The sequence below is a fragment of the Theobroma cacao genome, chromosome 5 (genome assembly GCF_053813885.1).
Source record: "Theobroma cacao isolate CCN51 chromosome 5, ASM5381388v1, whole genome shotgun sequence".
NCBI classification, from domain to species: domain Eukaryota; kingdom Viridiplantae; phylum Streptophyta; class Magnoliopsida; order Malvales; family Malvaceae; genus Theobroma; species Theobroma cacao.
In genome coordinates, this window is record NC_142643.1 from 31,079,846 (window position 1) to 31,086,952 (window position 7,107).

General features: G+C 31.7%; 1 long non-coding RNA gene across 1 annotated transcript; it reads right to left on the reverse strand.

Annotated features, from left to right (window-relative positions):
* Positions 1-265: 265 nt before the first annotated feature.
* On the reverse strand, positions 266-2,124 carry LOC148762558 (uncharacterized). Its single transcript, XR_016026201.1, has 3 exons — positions 2,027-2,124; positions 1,296-1,379; positions 266-460 (listed from the first exon to the last, which is right to left on the reverse strand). It is a non-coding gene; the product is annotated as an uncharacterized LOC148762558 (long non-coding RNA).
* Between the last annotated feature and the right edge of the window lie 4,983 nt (positions 2,125-7,107).

Here is a 7,107-nt window from a genome sequence, read left to right on the forward strand (position 1 = left end):
AGCTGTTTCCAACTTTAAACAAATAAAATATTAATTTTTCGTCTCACAAGGGTATTTTGGTCATTTTTCTCAAAAATTTTAAAATTGGCTAAAACGTAATATACAAGTACAAAACACACAATTCATATTCAAAATGAGTTTAAAAGTCTAAAATCTTCATTTAAAACGAACTTATGGTTATTTGAATATAATAAGAAAATAAAAGAAATATTAAGTAAAATATTCTATTTTCTTATAAAACAATATTTATAGAGTTTTACGTGAATAATTTTTATAACGTAAAAGTTAAATAAATTTATACATACTTAAATACAGTAAGCCAAAATATTTAATTTAATTTACAATAACAAGAGTGCCCCCGAATAAACAAAAGTAAAGAGGACTGTGAACCTACGGTTTGGAAAATGCAGATCCCACTGTAGTCCTCGATGAGATCAGCTATCTACAGTCTATACTGAACCTGAAATGGGTGGAAAGGAGGGTGGTGAGATTATAAAATCCCAATGAGTAAACAAACATCATCATAAACATCTAGAGTTGAGTATATGGAGACAATAAAGTAAATCATCATAAACTGGGTTATAGCCTTAGAACACATTTTGTTCAAAACACGTAAAGAGGCTTATGAATCTCATAAAAATCTAGGCTTGTGCCATAAATCCATTCTCGGGGACACCTTGGCCGAGGCATCCTACCGAGACCGCCAAGGCTATTAAAATTCACATTTCACATAAATCATGTTTTTGTTTTGAAAACATAGCCGTTCCTTGGCGTTAGCTGAGTTCCCCCTCACGTGGTGGTTTAGCGTGAAGTGAACCCTAAACTTTACCCCAGGAGATACCCTACGCGCCTCTCCGTTCGAGGTAAGAATATAATGGGGTTTACCGTGCCCCTCTAAAAGGCTGGTCCACAGAAACCCCCTACTGCAGTGATTAATTATTATATAATCCACCATATAATAAAACTTAATAACATGATATGGCAATTTTGTAATTCGTAGTTTTTCAAGGTAACCAAACAATTCGCATTTCAATACAATTGCCAACTAGCCAATCATGCTCGATTTATCATAAGCCAGTTAATTTAAACAATCAAATTGCCACAATTAACAGTCTCCGTGTACTCTATTTTTCAAAATCACTATTAATTTCAAAACAATTTATAATTTAATTTCATTGAAACTCATTTATTCATAAAACATGAAAATTTATCTTTTTAAATTCCTTTTTCCATAGAATTCATGAAAGCATCTAAAAACCACCCTAGAGAATTAAAATGACGGTAAGTTTACTCACTATGTCTAGAATGTAGACTTTCGAAGCACTCTGTCTATTGGTCCTCGGATGTAATTTCCTTGCCTTTATCGGAGGACTCACCACCTTGACACAATACAAAATCGAGAGTTTCACCAAGTTGGTACTAAATCAAAATTAAACTAATTTAGATTACCAATGCATGATATGGAATGCAAAATGCACTGGTAACTATCTAAACCCGGTATTGGCCTAATTCGTCTTATCACCCGATTAAATTCCTAACGGGTCCGTTTAAACTCCAATTTAATTCTTTTCAGTTTCTATACCTCAATTGCACCCAAATTAACTTAATGTCCCTCAGTGTGGTGCAAATTATCAGTCCCAACAGCAAATTACGAAAATACCCCTAGTGGGTAAAAATTCGTATTTTTGCTCCGAAAATTCCCATTATTTTTCTAGGCTCATAATTCATCATTCCTTAACCAATTCACCTAGAATAAAATCAAACTCATCCTCACTCACTACATGGTAAATTCAGCCATTAATGGTTGGGGGAGAAAATAAATTCTTTTCTTGTTGTTTTGTTTCTAAATATGCTAAACTAACTAAAAACACTAACATAAATTAAAATCAAATAAATCCAACAACTTTCTCTCTCCTAACCCATTTTTTCAGAATTTAATTCATCATGAAAACATGTAATTTAATCATGGAAAATAAAGAGAAATGCTTGGGAATAAGAAAACTCAAGCTTAATAGAAAAAACTCACCTTTTTCACTTAATTTCCTTGAAAATTCACACTTTTTCTTTGATTTTCTCTCTCTAGGGTTTTGTTTTTGTTTTCTCTCTCTTCTTGCTGGTTTGGCCGGCCATGGGGTGGAAGATGGGCTGATTTTGTGCCTTTTAAAAAGGAAAATAATAAATTAATAAAGGCATGACACATGGCATCATGTCATTGGCCCGTTTTTAAAATTTTAAAAATTTAAACATTTTATCTCCACCACATGTTTAGTCAAGGGTCAAAGATGAAGACAAAGGAAGACCATGTGCTGGAAAAATATCCTGGTGGTGGAAAATTACAATTTTGCCTCTGAGGTGGCAAAATTACCATTTTACCCCTATACTCCAAATTATACCGAAATTAAAATTTTTCACTTCTAAACCTCAAATCATACTTCAATAAGTCAAATTATACTCTAATAAGTCAAATGGGGTCAAAAAAATCTTTTCTAAAATTCTCATTTTGTCCCCAGGTGGCAAATGACCATTTTGCCCTTAGTTAGTGAAAATTCCGATTTGACTCCAAATTGATCCTCAAACTCCAAATTACCATTTTAAGTCATCCATGAACTGTGAAACTCTTAATCTCACCTTAAAATTCCTATTTGATCTAGTTCGAGGATTAAATAAACTTTGTTGTACCTCTAGGTACAATACCGACTTTTGTAAATTTTTCGGGACTCTCCTAGCATGCAATCATGCTATCATCACATGTATGTCATGAATAGTATTTTATAAGGTCGGGCTTTACAGATATTATGAACTAATTTGCTTATTCTAGGTTTATGGTTGAACTCATTATGTAAATTTGAATCTTTTTTTATCTATTTTGCTTATTATCAATGGGTATTGAGTTGTTTGCTTCAAATCTATACTTAATGCTTCTAATTAGTTGATCAACAATTAGATTGAATTGAGTGTCTAGATGCAACTTGACAAAGAGAGTTTAGATTGGACCAAAAATTGGAATAGCATGTGTTAAACTCACTTAGATATTTAGGTGACTTAATTTGCAATTAGAATAGAAATATACCTAAATGTCACATGCAGCCAAGTTGAAGCAAATGCTTAAAGAATCCTTTTTTAATTGATTAACATAGATACATAGTGAGTCAATTAGGAAAGGTATTTGTACAAGGACCTCAACAAAGACTTGTAGTTAATTTTGGGCTTTATATTAGCAAATCAACCCATGGATTAAGTAGAAAAGAGAAATTAGTTTCAAAAGAAATGTTGAGGAGTACTATAATCCTAGTCTTTTATCAATTATTTTCCATTAACTCTTAACCTTCAATTTTTAGTTTAAGATTTGTTAATTGAATTATATTTTTAGTTAATCTTCAATTTTGTGTGTTTGGATAATATTATGATGTTACAATTTTAGTACTTAGAGAGAGCTTGGTGAAATTCCCAAAAAGATATAATACGTTTCCTACTACTATACTATTTAAGCGATATGTGCACTTGCATGTGTAAAGTTAGCAACAAGTATACTAGTTTGTTGATATCTCTTCATTAATTACTTTTTTTTATGTAAAGATTGATAGCTACTTCACGTAGGTAGAAACGTCTTGAACATGGCTACTAACTGATGTCAATACCAAGGACTTGCTCATTCCATTTGTTTTGAAAAAAAGTAACACTTCAATAATTTGTGATTGTTTTATATCCAATTCTACTTGCGTTTTGGGAACAAAGTTCAAAAAATATACTCAATTCTTTAGAGATGTCCCTTTTATAGAAACTAAACAATTTATGAATAAGTTGAAACACGTGGAAGTCTCTTTCTAATGTATTGTTTTTTTTTTTTGTATGGCATCATATGTGAAACCCCACACCTTAGGTGTAGAATGATTAAGTAAAGTCCTGTTTGGTGAGCCATTTAAACATGTTTTTGGTTTAAAGATTTTGAAAATTTTCCTTAGAAAAGCCTAGATTTCAAGTTTACAAATATATGTGTTACTGGAGAAGAATGTGGGCCAAAAAGGATGGATTTTCAAAGTAAAAATCACATTATGAAACAAAAGTATCGATACATGATGAACAAGTATCAATACTTTCTACCCAAAAAGCTTTCAAAAAGGGTTTGGATGAACAAGAATCGATACGTAATGAACATGTATCGATACATTAAACCCAAAAACTCAAATATCGATACTTTCCCAAATGTATCAATACTTAACATCCTTTTTATAAAAATAAAAGGGGTAAAATAGAATTTTTCTCACTCAAAAATTTCCCTAAAAGGCTAATTTTCTTCAATCTAAACCCTTGGCCACCTTTTCACATTATTTCTTATTAACTCTCAACATTCTTAAACCCTTTTTCAATAAAATGTCTTAATTTTGGAAGATTGAAGGTTGGTTTAAGTTTTTCTAACAATCTAAGGTAAAGTCTTCAACTTTTAATCTTTCAAAATGTGATTTTCATTATTGATCCAAGGTGTTTCAACAGATTTTGTGTTTTAATAAGGGGTTAAAGATTTCCAGAAGTTTTGCTTGCTTAGGAGCTCACTAAGTTAAGGAATAAATTAATATTTAAATTCTTCTAACTTTAGTTAGTTGAAAAACAAGGGATTTATGCTAGAAAGTTAGTTTTAGATGAACTTGACTAGTTTCAAATTAGTGTAGGAGGATTACTACGTGATTTATGGGTTAAGTAATGTTATCAATGATTGTTGAACAAGTAGGTGCTATCAAAACTCCAAGGATTCACCAGAGTAAAGTTTTGCTTTGGTAGAGGCCGAGTCTCTAAAAGGTGAGTGGATACACCTTTTCAAGTATTTTATATGTAAGGTAAAGTATGTTTTTATTAAGGTGCTAATCTTGCATGATTTAAATACCATTTTTATGATGACTATTCAAATGTTTTCAATCCAACTAATTTCAAAGAAGTTTTTGAATCTACTATGTATGTAAATATTCTACCATGTATTAGTTTTCAATAAGAGGGAACAAGCCTTTTTAATGATTTCTTTCAAAATCGGCTTAAGTTAGTATGATGAATAAGAAATGCATGTTTGTTAGATGAGCTGTTAAGGTGGATGTAGACATTTCCACCCATGAGTTTATGAAATGATTATGTGATTGTATTTGAGCATGAAATGTATGATTATGAATTGTATACGATGTAGTTCCACATACCTTATAAGATAGTTATGAGTATAAATCATGAGCTATAGTCAAGCATGATTATGTATTGATGATGGCAAAATATATATAGAAATGTCATATCCTACATAGTATAGAAATCCAAGATAGAGGGATAATACCCTATCCATAATGAGTCGAGGCAAATTACCACTCACAGTGTGGGTGAGGTGGAATGCCACTCACAAGAGCTCTTAGGAATCCAAGATAGTAGGGATTAAACCTTATCAATTATGAGTCGAGGCGAACTACCACTCATAGAGATCTTAGATAAGAGGACTATACCTTATCTGCTTTGAGTTAAGGCAGACTACCACTCACAGTTAGTTAAGTTTTAGATAATTTTTAAAAGAGCATAAAAGTTGGATTTTTAGAAAGATGACATACAAGTTATGATTGAGTAATGATATGATATTGTTGAGGAATTGATGGAATATAGCGTAGTCCAAGTGAGTCTTAGTCTATATGAATGTCCTTAAAAATAGAAGAACTTATAAAGTTAGAAAGTGTAAAAAATTACTTAGAAATCTATGTTTTATAAGTGAACATGTGTCAATACGTAGAAACAGAATGCCCCAAGAAGCATTATGTGTAGAAAGTGTCAATATTTTTAGAAAAGAATTGATACATAGAGTTCTGAAAACATTTTAGAGCAAAAGTATACTTCACAAGGATGTATCGATATCTTAGTTACAAAACAGTGTCTTCACTTCTTTTTCAAAAGGTTTTCAAATGATTTCAACTTCCATTTCATCCCAAATGTTTATACAACTTTGGTTTCAATTAAACCTTTATAAAATGGTTTTGAACAACATTTTTTACAAGAGTTTGAAGGAAATTATGAAATTTATGAATTTTATGATTATGCAACTTATGATTTACGCAAAAAGTCTTCCCCTTGGCTTGTCCCCTTCCCGTTTTCACTCACGAAGTCTGTCACAACCCATCCCAGGCCATGACCACTGCAAGGGCCTAATAGGAAAGCTCACTCAACCAAAATAAGCCTCCTATACCAAATCCATCTTATTAAACAAATCTCATAGTTGAGATAGTGCTTTATCTCATTAAGCATGCATACATGTACAATGGTACTCAAATTATATATTTCATTTGAAAGTTTGTAACATTTTTAAAACATTTGTGCATGTTTAAAACTATTAAAACTAAAGGATTTAAAAATTCGTATACCAACAAAAAGTGTGCCAACCAATGGCTAGGTATAAACATTTACCAAAGCTTTTAGCCAAACAAAGTAGACTCGAACTCAGCGGACTAAATCAACAAAAGGTGGGTAACCTTAACAGGTTGCCTTGATGTCCACTTACCAAGTGTTAGCAAAAAGAAAACTTCCTTAGTAAGCCAACCAAGGATCTACTGATCTAAAAACAAAAAAATATTTCGTGGGGTGAGATATAAAATTCTAGTGAGCGAATACGAGAAAGGGAACAAGGAAAATGGAGGAATTTTGAATAAACATATTTGTAATAAACGTGCAACTTTCCAACTTAAACCCAAGATCTAATCAAATGCCTTTAAAAACAGTGAGGATTTTGCATCATTTAAAATGCCAAAATCATACTCGAAGTCCTTTAGAAACTTGGTCTAAGGTTGCTCAAACAAACTCATCAAAATGGGATCCAAATACCATAATAATGCACTTTTAGCTACAAGGATCAACCATTCATTGGTAAAGGGTCGATCTTTGTGAAAACCCAATTTATACATATTATGGAAATTAGAGATAACTTGAATTTTGATGAATTATATGTTAGTGACGATTACCTATGAGAATTCCTTGTCATTTGATGTAAATCCTTCCAAATTATTGTGTCATATTCATGGATGAATGTTGGTTGAAAGAATGGGAATAAGGAAACAAAATGGATGAATTTTTGCAAGTTTGAACTTGGAAGGTCGACCC